The 15,116-nt window shown below is 39.0% G+C and overlaps 1 pseudogene; it reads right to left on the bottom strand.

Moving 5' to 3' along the window:
• Positions 1–6,788: 6,788 nt before the first annotated feature.
• On the bottom strand, positions 6,789–8,006 carry LOC144252613 (protein-L-isoaspartate O-methyltransferase domain-containing protein 1 pseudogene; annotated as a pseudogene).
• Positions 8,007–15,116: the final 7,110 nt, after the last annotated feature.

The raw sequence follows: 15,116 nt of genomic DNA, 5'->3' as shown, positions 1-15,116 counted from the left end.
GGGTGATGTTGGCCTCATAGAATGAATTTGGAAGAGCTCCTTCTTTTTTATTTCCTGAAATAACTTGAAAAGTATTGGAATTAACTCTACTTTAAAGGTTTTGTAAAACTCCGCTGTATACCCATCTGGTCCCGGGCTTTTCTTTGATGGTAGTCTTTTGATGGCTTCTTCTATTTCCTCCTTTGTTATTGGTCTGTTTAAATTGTGTGTATCTTCCTGACTCAATCTGGGAAAATCATATGACTTAAGAAATTTATTGATATCTTCACTATCTTCTATTTTATTGGAATATAGGGTTTCAAAATAATTTCTAATTATCTTCTGTATTTCTGTAGTGTCTGTTGTGATATTGCCTTTTTCATCCTGTATGTTAGTAATTTGAGTTCTCTCTCTTCTTCTCTTAGTTAACATGGCTAAGGCTCTGTCCATCTTATTTATTTTTTCAAAGAACCAGCTTTTAGTTTTGTCAATTTTTTCCATGGTTTCTTTGGTTTCAATTTCATTGATTTCCGCTCTAATTTTAATTATTTCTTGCCTTCTGCTGCATTTGCTGTTGTTTTGCTCTTCCTTTTCTAGGGTTTTGAGATGAAGTGTGAGCTCATTTATTTGTTGGTTTTTCCTTTTTTTGAGGAATGAACTCCAGGCAATGAATTTCCCTCTTAAAACTGCTTTCATTTTGTCCCATAGATTCCAATATGTTGTGTCTGTATTTTCATTTATCTCTAAGAATTTTTTGATTTCCTCCTTTATGTCTTCTGTAACCCATTCAGTAACATAATGTTCATTTTCCAGGTGATGCAGGATTTTTCCTTCCTTCTTTTATCATTGATTTCCAGTTTCACTTCATTATGATCAGATAAGATGCATGGTATTAACTCCACACCTTTATATTTACTAAGAGTTGCCCTATGGCATAATACATGGTCTATCTTTTAGAAGGATCCATGTGCTGCTGATAAGAACGTATACCCTCTTGATGATGGTTGATATATTCTATATATGTCAGTTAAGTCTAGGTTACTGATTGTGTTATTGAGTTCTATAGTTTCTTTATTCAGCTTTTGTTTGGAGGATCTGTCCAATGGTGAGAGCAGTGTGTTGAAGTCACCCATAATTATTGTGTTGTGGTCTATTTGGTTCTTGAACTTGAGGAGAGTTTGTTTTATGAACGTTGCAGCACCATTATTTGGTGCATACAAATTGATAATTGTTATGTCTTCTTGGTGAATGGTTCCTTTTAACAGTATTTAGTGTCCTTCTTTATCCCTTTTGATTAACTTAGGTTTGAAGTTGATTTTATTTGGTATGAGTATGGCCACTCCTGCTTGCTTCTGAGGACCATATGAATGGTATGATTTTTCCCAATCTTTCACTTTCAGCCTGTGAATGTCTTTTTCTGTCAGATGAGTCTCCTGAAAGCAGCATATTGTTGGGTCTGGAACAATACAGGGATGCCCTCTCTCACCACTTCTATTCAATATAGTTCTAGAAATACTAGCCAGAGCAATTAGACAGACAAAAGAAATTAAAGGCATTACGATAGGAAAAGAAAAACTTAAATTGTCACTATTTGTGGATGATATGATTTTATACCTTCAAGACCCAAGAGGGTCTACCAACAAAATACTAGAGCTAATAAATGAATTCAGCAAAGAGGCAGGATATAAAATCAACACGCATAAATCAAAAGCATTCCTGTATATCAGCAACAAATCTTCTGAAATGAAAATGAGGAAAACCACCTCATTCACAATATCCTCAAAAAAAAAAATACTTTGGAATCCACCTAACAAAAGAGGTGAAAGATTTATACCATGAAAACTACAGAACCCTAAAGAGAGAAATAGAAGAAGATCTTAGAAGATGGAAAAATACACCCTGTTCATGGATAGGCAGAACTAACATCATCAAAATGGCGATATTGCCAAAAGTTCTCTATATGTTCAATACAATGCCAATCAAAATCCCAACGACATTTCTTGTAGAAATAGATAAAGAAATTATGAAAATCATATGGAAAAACAAAATACCCAGAATAGCAAAAGCAATTCTAAGCAGGAAGTGTGAATCAGGAGGTGTAGCGATACCAGATTTCAAACTGTACTACAGAGCAATAGTAACAAAAACAGCATGGTACTGGTACCAAAACAGGCGGGTGGACCAATGGTACAGAATAGAGGACACAGAGACCAATCCACAAAATTACAACTCTCATATATTTGATAAAGGGGCTAAAAGCATGCAATGGAGGAAGGATAGCATCTTCAACAAATGATGCTGGGAAATCTGGAAATCCATATGCAATAAAATGAAACTGAATCCCTTTCTCTCACCATGCACAAAAGTTAACTCAAAATGGATCAAGGAGCTTGATATCAAATCAGAGACTCCCCATCTGATAGAAGAAAAGGTTGGCTCCAATCTACATATTGTGGGGTCGGGCTCCAAATTCTTTAATAGGATACCCATAGCGCAAGAGTTAAAACCAAGAATCAACAAAAGGGACCTACCCAAACTAACAAGTTTTTTCTCAACAAGAGAAACAATAAGAGAGGTAAATAGGGAGCCTACATCCTGGGAACAAATCTTTACTCCTCACACTTCAGATAGAGCCCTAATGTCCAGAGTATACAAAGAACTCAAAAAATTAAACAATAAGAAAACAAATAACCCAATCAACAAATGGGCCAAGGACCTGAACAGACACTTCTCAGAGGAGGACATACAATCAATCAACAAGTACATGAAAAAATGCTCACAATCTCTCACAGTCAGAGAAATTCAAATCAAAACCACCCTAAGATACCATCATTGGGAGCCATTATGAAGTCAAACAACAACAAGTGCTGGCGAGGATGTGGGGAAAAGGGTACACTTGTACATTGCTGGTGGGACTGCAAATTGGTGCAGCCAATTTGGAAAGCAGTATGGAGATTCCTGGGAAAGCTCGGAATGGAACCACCATTTGACCCAGCTATTGGCCTTCTTGGACTATTCCCTGAAGAACTTAGGGATACTACATGGATGTTCATAGCAGCACAATTCACAGTACCTAGACTGTGGAACCAACCCAGATGCCCTTCAATAGATGAATGGATTAAAAAAGTGGCATTTATACACAATGGAGTATTACTCAGCACTAAAAAATGACAAAATCATGGCATTTGCAGGGAAGTGGATGGCATTAATTCAGATTATGCTAAGTGAAGATAGCCAATCCCTAAAAAACAAACGCAAAATGTCTTCTTTGATATAAGGAGAGCAACTAAGAACAGAGCAGAGAGGAAGAGCATGAGAAAAAGATTAACTTTAAACAGGGATGAGAGGTGGGAGGGAAAGGGAGAGAGAAGGGAAATTGCATGGAAATGGAAGGAGACCCTCATTGTTACATATAAGAGGATGTGAGGGAAAGGAAAAACGAAACAAAACAAAACAAGGGATAGAAATGAATTACAGTAGATGGAGTAGAGAGAGAAGAGGGGAGGGGAGGGGAGGGGAGGGGGGATAGTAGAGGATAGGAAAGGTAGCAGGATACAACAGTCACTAGTATGGCAATATGTAAAAACGTGGATGTGTAACCGATGTGATACTGCAAACTGTATACGGGGTAAAAATGGGAGTTCATAACCCACTTGAATCTAATGCATGAAATATAATATGTCAACAGCTTTGTAATGTTTTGAACAACTAATTTAAAAAAGACAAAAGAGCTACCTTTTATAAAAGGGGAAACTCTTTCCTGAGTTTTGTTTCATTACAGGATTGCCAAGAAATTCTAGAGAGTTATGGCAATCATGTGACCCTGTGAGCGCTCAGTCATTATGGAGTGGTGACATGTGTCTAAAGCACTGTGCACACTTAATACGTGTCACCAGTTGCATCATCCCACCAATCCCATGAGTTCAATGAGGAAGTGTGGACACCACCCAGGCAACATAGTAAAATGGTGAGCTTTCTGATGGTTTAGTGGAGCATTGTGGTGACACATAATAGGTGGCTTCATTTTTTTTTTGATGCTTAATAATATGTGATTTTTTATTTAAAATGACTTTCCAAGTCTTCCAATGATTCAACAGGCTTTGTTTCAATTTTATTATGTCAAACAGCTAGAAATCAATACGCGCTCTGTATTTTATTGTAATCACTATGTATGCTATTTTAATTTTTTTATTAATATCAGAACCACGTGTATCAACCAGTAAGCCGTACAGATTTAAATTAGCTTCTCAGTAGTTATGGTATCATTGCCAGATTCTTGGGATTTCGCTAACACTGAATACTATTTTAAGCCCTTTCTCCAACTAGCTATATAACTAGCAAAACATGCCACCACTCTAGGCCTACTTTCTTATTTGCAAAATCAAATGCCTCAATTCGATGATATCTAATGTTGTATCTATCTATAAAATTCCATGATATTCCCCATTACATTCATTTACTTCTATTTCATCTTCATTTGCTACTTCTCTACTGATAAAAGCATAATTTTCTATAATCAAGTAAATATGAGTTCATTAAAAACACAAACCCAAAATATTTTTATTCCAATATATTTGCATAATAGATAAGAAGGCTCTCACTTGAATTTTCATATTTTATTTCTACCTCTTTATTTAAAGTCAACGATAAAAGTCATACCTGTAAAATAAATGCATTTAAGAACACAAAAGATACAGTTCAATGGCAAAAAAAAATAAGCAGTGATCACGAAAATCTACTATATATTTTGCTAAGGTCAACAGAATGAAAGACAATATGAAAATGTCCATCTTCAAATATATCCTTAACAAAAATTTTACTAAATGGGTAAGAGCATCAACAAAAAAAAATGTGTATTTTACGCATCTGGCACCAGCTCAAATGACAACAATTTTTTTAAAAAATGGGAGTGGGGAATCATACAAGATGAAAACTCCTCCTAGGTTTTCTAGATAAAAATATGTGGGTACCAGGAATTCATGATTAAACTTCTGAAACAACTCAAGAATTAAATGAATATTTGTAACAGATAACAAAAGCATAAAACTGATTTTTTTCTTAGAAATGAGATGGGGAATTTCTTAATAAAAGGTTAATAATTATCTAAGAAAAAATTTAGAGTACCCCATTCCATTTCCCAGCCATGAGTATAAAACAAATACCTTCCAAGAAATTATCTTTCACATTACTAAAATGATTGGGAGCAATTTCGTGTCTAGATCATTTCAAACAATTGCTTGTTATTGTCTTTGTCGTTCTGAGCACAGAACCCAGGGCTTCACACATGCTAGTCAAGGGGTCCACCACTGAGTTAGGTGCCCACTCCAAACAAGTGTTTTAGATATGTGGAATTACTAGAGCTGAGATTTTTGAAACAATATTTGAATCTTAGTAAAGAGATAACAGTCTTTCACTATACAATGATTTGAGTTTCCATAAGAAAATCTGAGCAACTGTTTTAATATGATGCTGGTGGTAATAAATGGTAATTTCAAATTTTTCCCATTAAAAAATACATGATCCATGTTAACACTACGTAGTAAATATATTACATTGTACATTTTAACAAGGAATGAGTGTTTTCTAGCCTTAAGAGGAAAAAAAAAATCCTAATAACGGCATTACCTGTTTTGTCACTAATACACTATGTAGCTTAAGTATGCGACATTAAGTAAAAATGAATATATAATTTTACCAAAGAAACAGAAAAATATGGGAAGAAGTTGAATGCACACGGTGTAGGTCCCAAAGATTACACTATGATTCTGAACCAGATTTTTAATACAAATGTGTCTACATACAAGTTCTGTGAATATTTCTTACATTAGAAAGATCCAAAGCAAATGTAGGCAAGTTTATCCCTATCTTGTAATGTTAAATATACAGATAGACTAGAAGTCCCATTGGCTAAAGTGCATCAGCTGACCATATCTGCTCTGGCCCTGCTATTTGGAGCTGAGAAAGTGGTGATCACTCGTGCTTATTTATTCACTCTTTTCTCTATGCTATTATAGTCAGAGAGGATGATAGATTTTTTTAAAAAAACCAAATACTTTGTACAGTGAACTAGAGAAAAACAATCCTAAATATACTACCTTTGAAAATTCTGAGTTAAGATAACCTCATTATTTTTAAATACTGAAAATGTAAAGGGTCCATACAAATTGAGTTGTATTAAGTATATACTTTCTACTTTAATATTCACTTGCTGTGCTCTTAAAATCTCTATAAGAGAAGCAGGTATTTTCCCCAAGTCTTTTGGCAATAAATTCAAAAATAAAAGCTGCAGGGCTGTAAAATTTCATGAAATGTGTGGGTTTTTTAAAGCTAAATTGCTCAATATCTTGTATTATTATTGCACTCATATATTGCCCGGAACATATCTACAGCAACTCAGCAACAGTGATTGCAACAAAAGTAAGGTAAATAGGTCTACAAAGCATTTGATTTCCTTATTAGATAAGAAAGTTTTCATAGAGGAAATGCAAACAACTGCAATTCAAATCAGATTATATATGCTTAACAATTACTTATATAAAATTAAATCTAACCCTCACCTCTACAAATCTGTAGGGAATCAGAAAAGGACTTATATTACACAAAGTCTTGACTATTGCTGCATTCCTCTTTGAAATCACTGAGTTAAAACAGCATTTTCCCAAGATTTAAAGAAAAATAGATTTTATAAAAGAGTTTCTTTTTCATCACTGAATACATCATCTTTGTTACTAAGAGAAACAAGTTATATTTTTTCCCCACTATGATTCACTCTGACGAAACAAATAATTCTCTTTCTTTTAACTCCTAATAAACACTACATTTTCAAGACTAAAGGAATCATCAGTAGGCATTCTTTTTGATATAAGTTATTTGTCTCTAAAATATGTCAAGTAAGCTTTCAAAGACTCAGGGAGGGGCAGCTTCATGATTTTTTCCCTCAGTAAATTCTGTGGTGGCTCCTCTGGCTTCATGGCTTCATTATGATCTTTCTCATCCTCCTCTTTGTTATCTTCTTCCATTTTTTCATCCTCCTCACTGTCTAAAGGCTGAGGAATGAGCTGATTACCCACAAACACCTAAGTGTTGATTCTCTGTTTAACTCGCTTTCTTTTCCTCTTAGGTGGAGCCCTTTGAGGAATCCCCTTGGCCTGCATCTCATCATTTATGAAATTTCTAAGTGTGCGCCGAATGTAAAGACGAGCCAAGTCCTCTAGATTCCTGACAGCACAGGGAGGGAGTCCCACAGAGTCTGGTTCGCCATTATCATTCTTACTCGGTTGTACAAGTGGAGCAAATGAAACAGCAAGAATATTTTTACTTTCCCAAGTATTTTGTCCAGTTCCCATAATCTGTGTTAACTGATCCTCTATAGGCATAACTAGTATGCCTCCAACTTTTAGTAATATTTTCATGTAATTTTCACGGTCTTTCTGAACTCCAGCTCCACAATAAATTCGATCATACTGATGACTGTCAGATGCTATCTGGAGGCAATTACCAACCGCAAATGCAGGTTCACAGAACTCAGATTTATCAACGCTATCACTATTTTTGATGAAGCTCTCCAGGTTTTCCTTGGCATATTCCACCACATCTGAATGAAGCTCAATCCCATGATTTATTCCAAAAGGACCTAAAATTAAGCCCACCATTGTACTTAAATATCCGGTTCCACTTCCCAGGTTAAGAAAAGATAATCCTGGTTGAAGTTTCAATGCTTCCATAACTTCAGAATAAATGCAAGGTGCTGACAAGTGTATGTTTCCATGCTTCCAGGCTAAGTCTTTGTAAGCATTGTCTCTGTAGCCTTCCAAATAGTAATCTCCACGATCAATTGCTCTGAAGGCTTGCTCCACTCTTTCAGTACGGATATACTGAGCTTCTTTAAGGTTATCAATTAAGTCATCATTATCTTCCCCAGCACTCACAGCTCCTCCCATGATAATATTCAAATCAAATCATAAATTTAAAAATGTAATAAGATCAGTAGAAATGGTTTCCAATAATGTAGTGTGGTTTGTTTTCTTTTTAATGCTGCACTTGATTTCCAAAAATAAACTGATCCTGTGGCGCAGGAGCCAGGCACTAGGACTCTGCAAGATCCCAGGCCACCGGCCCCCACCACCACCACCAGCCTCCGCCACCTCCACCGCCGGGGGGGGGGGGGGGGGGGCCGGACCTGCACCAGGGCATCCAGACTGTCCAGGCCTCCAGTACCGCCAGAGAGTTGGGCATGCGGAAAGCTCTCAGGTGGCTTCATTTTGACACAATCATGCACGTGAAATGCCAGATTCATGGGACCCCAATTGAACTCCAGGAGCTGAATACAATGCAATCCCACAAGAGTCTTTATTGCAAGCTCCAGCCTGGAATCACACACTTCCCGACACAACAGTCGCATGGAGTGAGCCCCCGTCCTTTGTTCAGTGAGATTTTACAGCATTTGGGGGGTATTCTATGTATCACAACATCACACAGCAAATCATTCCATACCATGGGAAACTCAAACAACAACTCTTAACATTGATTAGCACATTCACTGGCGGGAACAAGTTGGGTAGGGTTGATTGGTTAGTACAACAGGGGGATTCCTTTGAACTGATTGGTTTAAGCCACAATAGTGGATGTGCTAAACTACATAGTTTCCCAACATGTTATCAACCCCCACAAACCATTGGAGGGTCACCTGGCATCCCAGGTATGTTTCCTGTCTCATGCTGATTGGTGGTTGCTAGGGGGTTGCTATGGGTCCTCATCTACCCTAAATGAGTCAGGGACACCTGGAGACTCAGACCTCTCCTATTATTTAGAGACCAACAACTCAGCAGGGTGGGTATGTGCCTAGAGAGGCTCTTTTGGTTTCTCCAAGGATAAGGGTCATGTCGCCTTCCTTGGACAGGGTTTTGGAGGTAAAGGCTTGTTTTTCAAAAATGGAGTCACATTAGTTCCTCACACGCATGGAATATAATTTGATCCACTTCCGTCCCCAGTAGCTGTGATGTTCCTCCCCAACTTTTCCCTCCTCTATCCACTACTATTTATGCACTTATGCTTTATAGAGATGCATTGAGGTGGAGCCCACTGTGCTGTATTTATAATGCACACTGCATGAATTTGTCCACTCTACTCTCCATTTTCTCATCTCTGGTCCCTCCTGCCCCCTCATCTTTTTCTTCTTCTCCACTGATATTCCCTCTATCTTTATGATACCAGAGCACCTGCCACACATATACTTCTCAACTCTACTTTGACCTTGGTTCTCCATATGAGCCAAAACATTTCACCCTTCACTTTCTCAGTTGTCTTATTTCACTCAGCATGACATTCTCCAGTTCCATCTATTTCCTGGAAATGCCATAATTTCATCTTTTGTTATGACTTAGTAATACTCCTCTGTGTGTATACACCACATTTCCTTAACCTGTTTACCTGTTGATGGGTACCTGAGCTAGTTCCAAAACTGGGTTCTTGTGAGTTCTGCTGGTGTGTACGTTGATGTGGCTGCATCACTACAGTATTCTGACTTTAGAGATGGATAAATGCCAAGGAGTGGGATTGCTGGGTCACATGGGGGTTCCATTCCTAGTCTTTGGGGGAATCTCCATAGTTCTTTCCTGAGTGGTTGTACTAAGTTGCAGTTCCACCCACAAAGTGTGAGTGTGCCCTTTCCCCACATCCTCCCCAACATTTATTATTTGTGTTCTTGATGATTGTCTTTCTGAGCAGAGTGAGATGAAATCTCAATATCATTTTGGTTTCCATTTCTGAGATTGCTAGGGATGCTGAACATTTTTTTATATATGTGTTGTCCATTTCTATTTGCTCTTCTCAGAAGTGACTTTTCAGTTCTTTTGGTAAAATGGTTACTCTATTAAAGTGAGTCCCTGTGTCAGGATTGTAGTGACACTTACATATATTTTCTCTGAAGCACTGTCCAAAATGTGTCACCAGGTGTGACCCAGTCATGCTCTCTGCTGGATCGCACAGTGTCACCCAAGCCCATTCTCAGTTCTGAACTTCTGTCCATGCACTGTCCTGGACCAGTGCTATGACTGAGGGACAGTAGAGTCCAGCACCCACTGGCCTACTGTGATCTATGCATTGCAGTACCCTGTTCCTGGAGACAACCAAGTTCCTGTTGTATAAATGGAGAACACTGGGTGATCCCTAAGACAGTGCTGTGCTCACCACAGTTACCCCAGTGCCCTCAAGTGCCTGCTGTATAAGGTCTGCAGTTCTCCCTGGTGGCAAGGAGACTCTGACTGTATGGCTACAATCTGTTCTTCCTGTCTTGTCCCTCTGCTGGGACTCTCCAAACATGTCACCCAGGAGTTTCCACAGGAACATGATGAAGTAGATGCCTGTACTTCATCTTAATAGAAAATTCACACAGAGTGGGCCAAAGACCTACAGTAAGACCAGAAACTTTATAACTGCTATGAAAATCAGAGGGTCAAGTCTCCAACATAGAGTCACAGGCTTCCTCCATAAGACTCCTAAAATGTAGGAAATAAAACAAGAAATTAGCAAATGGAAAGACATTAAATTAAAAGGGTTCTGAACAGCAACAGAAGCAAGTATCTGTAAAAAGATGCTAAATTATGGGAGAGAATCTTCAACAGCTACCCTTCTGACAGAACATAGAAATAGCTTAAAGAAAGTTATCTCCAAAAACCCAAATACACGAGACAATAAGTGGGAAAATGAACTAAATAGACATCTTCCAAAAGAATAAATACAGATGGTCAACAAATGTATCAAAAAATGTTCAATATCCTTAGCAATCTGGGAAATGTAAATCAGAAATGCAAATAGATTTTATCTCACTCTAATTAGAAAGTCAAGAGTGAAGTGTAATAATAAATTTGGTGAGGGCACGGGAGAAAGGAGCACCGTTGCACTGTTGATGGAATTATAACTCAGCACAAGGACTATGGAGCTAGGAATGGAGATTCTTCAGCATTAAGAATAAAGCCATCACTTGCCCCAGCTCTGTCACAGCTTGGTATTTACTCAAAAGAATTCCAGTCAGCATAGTAAACACCAGTACATGCACACCCAGGTTATGCCAGTGACACTCACAATAACCAAGTTAAGGGAAACAACCTGTCAAATGATGAGAGGATACAAAATGTGGTATATATACACCAGGAAGCTTTATTCAGCCATAAAGAATTACAAAATTATGTCATTTTTCAGGCAAATGAATTCAAATGGAGAACATCGTGATGTGAAATAAATAAGACTCAGAAGGTCAAGGGTTGTACATTTTATCTCATAGGCAGAAGCTGGAAAGAAAAAAGGAAATAGATGAGACAGTGGAGTCTTTGAAATAAACCAGAAGAGGGAAGAAGGAGGTAAGGGGAAGGGGGAGGGGGTGTCCAGCAGTAAAACAGACCTGATTATGCTGTGTGCATGCTGTGTGCCACCACGAACCCATCTCTTCCTTTGTACTTCATGCACCAATAACATAGTAATGTAAAAAGGAAACAGAATCTTACTGAAGGTCATCACCCCACCAAGTGGCAGAGCTGCACTTGGTTCCCGTCTTCCATAGGAAACAATGAATCACAGCTCAGGGAAAACTGCCATTGATTCTCCCAGAGATGGAGGGAGCTGTGGGTCAGTTTTTATCTATTACAGAAGTGAAGATGTTGTTCCCAGTTTGCATTTAGAACACAGTTCAGTGAAGCTGTCAATCCAGTGGAGACATGTGAGCATCGTCCTCAGGTAGAGCAAGGTGCCAATCCTGGAGATCCTTCTGTGCTACTGGGCACCTTATCTAAATGCCCCCATTTTATCTGTCACAAGGGATGTTTGATACCCATGTTTCATAGATGGACAGCATTGAATGAATGTAGGTATTCAACATTGATGGGTGTGTGTTGATTTTTCTGTGATGTTCATGGGGACTGACTTGGGGCGACATGTGAGGTAGGTAAGAGCTCTACCCCTGCATTACATCCCAAGCACTGAGTATTCCATATTCTGAGATGGAGTCTTTAAAACTTCCCAGAGTGACCTCTAAAATTCAATCCACTTGCCTCAGTCATATAGTAGCTACAACCCAGGCCTGAATTTACTTATTGATATTGAGGGTTGAACATCTGAACATATAACACACAGGAATTCCTGAAACTCCGTATATTTGAATTTTTGAGTGGACCTTCCTCTCAAAATACCTCAGATCTGGGTGCCATTCCTCAAACATTCCAAACGTGTCTCCATTTCAGGTCACTTACATTTTGGCTCTGTCTGCCACAACTCTTCCTGAAAGATGGCAGATGTTTCTCTCTCCGTCTCTCCATTCCTCATGTCTTAGGAAAGCCCTGTCACCAGCTCAGAGGGCCCTTCTTATCACTATATAAAAGGGGGACTCTCTGTTTATCTCTCTTATTGTTTCTTTTGCTGAGAAAAAACTTTTTAGTTTGAGTAAGTCCCATTTGTTGATTCTAGTTGTTAACTCTAGCGCTATGGGTGTCCTATTGAGGAATTTGGAGCCTGATCCCACAGCGTGTAGATCATAACCAACTTTTTCTTCTATCAGATACATCCTGGGAACAAATCTTTACTCCACACACTTCAGATAGAGCCCTAATAACCAGAATATACAAAGAACTCAAAAAATTAGACAATAAGATAACAAATAACCCAATCAATAAATGGGCCAAGGACCTGAACAGACACTTCTCAGAGGAGGACATACAATCAATCAACACGTACATGAAAAAATGCTCACCATCGCTAGCAGTCAGAGAAATGCAAATCAAAACTACCCTAAGATACCATCTCACTCCAGTAAGACTGGCAGCCATTAGGAAGTCAAACAACAATAAGTGCTGGAGAGGATGCGGGGAAAAGGGCACTCTTGTTCATTGCTGGTGGGACTGCAAATTGGTGCAGCCAATTTGGAAAGCAGTATGGAGATTTCTCGGAAAGCTGGGAATGGAACCACCATTTGACCCAGCTATTCCCCTTCTCGGTCTATTCCCTAAAGACCTAATAAGAGCATGCTACAGGGACACTGCTACATCGATGTTCATAGCAGCTCAATTCACAATAGCAAGACTGTGGAACCAGCCTAGATGCCCTTCAATAGATGAATGGATAAAAAAAATGTGGCATTTATATACTATGGAGTATTATTCTGCATTAAAAAATGACAAAATCATAGAATTTGGAGGGAAATGGATGGCATTAGAGCAGATTATGCTAAGTGAAGCTAGTCAATCTTTAAAAAACAAATACCAAATGACTCCTTTGATATAAGGGGAGTAAACAAGGACAGGGTAGGGACGAAGAGCTTGAGAAGAAGATTTACATTAAACAGGGATGAGAGGTGGGAGGGAAAGGGAGTGAGAAGGGAAATTGCATGGAAATGGAAGGCGATCCTCAGGGATATACAAAATGTCACACAAGAGGAAAGGAGGGGTAAGACAAGATAATACAAATGGAAGAAATGATTTACAGTAGAAGGGGTAGAGAGAGAAAAGGGGAGGGGGGGAGGGGAGGGAAGGGGAGGGGAGGGGGGATAGTAGAGAATAGGACAGACAGCAGAATACATCAGACACTAGAAAGGCAATATGTCAATCAATGGAAGGGAAACTGGTGTGATACAGCAATTTGTATACGGGGTAAAAGCGGGAGTTCATAATCCACTTGAATCAAACCGTGTAATATGATGTATTAAGAACTATGTAATGTTATGAACTGCCGCAGGCCGGCTGCAGCAAAATAACCGGGGGGTGACGAATAACTTGTGTACGTTGATACAGCAGGAATGGGAGTCATTTATTGTAGGGCAACAGAGCTATTTATACATTTTGCACAGCTTATCTTAATTAGCATAAACTAGATACATCAATCAACCAATAAGGAATCTCCACACTTAATGGCTCACTTTTGTTACTTCTCAAACCACTCCCTCTGACATTTCGCCAGGCACCATCCAGACTTGTTTACGAACTCTAACATTTCTCTGGCAAAATACCAGGTGTTATTTTTGACTTATTTACAGACCTTAACAATTCCCCCTTTTGTTTAATTTAAATAAAGACCATAGTGGTTTTTACAGAAACACCATAAATAACCTGCTACAAACAGAAAGTGAGGATACAAAATGTAACAATACCAAGCCAACTTATGGCTCCATGCAAGAAGCCCTTGGAAAAATTATACCAGCAATGACACCGTTAGCAAAGATACCGAGTTACAATTTGTTGTACATTACAGTTTGTTGTCTCAGTCCAGGTAAAGCAGTGTCTTAATAGGTTAACTCACAGCCCCGGTAAATCACAGTCCAGATCTGCAGGCAGCTAGCTTAAATCACAGTCCAGGTAAGTTCTGCAGGCAGCTAGCTTAAATCACAGTCCAGGTAAGTTCTGCAGGCAGCTAGCTTGATCCGAAGTCTTGTCTGGTTCTCAGCTGAAGTTTCCTCCGGTTCTCTGCAACACTGGAAATTCTTCCACCCTCGTTTTCATCGGCACTGGGATGAAGGCAGGAACTCCGGATGGCTAAAGAAAATCTTGTAACATTCTACTAAGAAAACAACCTTCTGAACAATTTAGTACATTATCTCAAGGGTTTTTTACATTTGAAATAAGCCTTAATAGTGCTCATTATTCATTAGCTTCCAGGTGTGGGAGAACCATTGTAGCTTAGTTATTGGCATTGAAAATGACCAAAAATCAGGGACGCTGGTAGCATCTTCTGCCGGCTGTAGTGTCCCAGGCATCCCCGGATGGCCCTGGGGAGTGTCCCGGACTCAAACTGCTACTGGGCACAGGGAGCAAGAGCCCGGGAGACTGTGCCTCCAGGTCAGGTCTAGATTTGGACTCCCGGCAGTTGAAGAGCCGGCTGCCGCCGCTGCTTGGAAGGTACTTGTTGCACCATGACCCGCTTTCGCACATGGCAGCCGCTGCACAGATTCACGCACCCTCCGGTAACGAAAAGTATTCAGTAATAGCCTTTTGCTGCAACTTTTTTTCTGATAATCCTTTTTCTTTTGAACTTTCCTTTTCTTTTTCTTTCTGACTAGAGTTCCTGGGCTCTTATCAACACATGCCCTAATTATTCTTGGTTCCATTGGGGTGTCTCTTTCCCTTATCAATTTACTTTTCACCCCTTCCATATTCTCA

This window comes from Urocitellus parryii, unplaced genomic scaffold (assembly GCF_045843805.1).
Source record: "Urocitellus parryii isolate mUroPar1 unplaced genomic scaffold, mUroPar1.hap1 Scaffold_488, whole genome shotgun sequence".
Lineage (NCBI taxonomy): Eukaryota > Metazoa > Chordata > Mammalia > Rodentia > Sciuridae > Urocitellus > Urocitellus parryii.
Note: the sequence above shows the minus strand (reverse complement) of the source record. Positions and strands in the feature narration are given on the sequence as shown.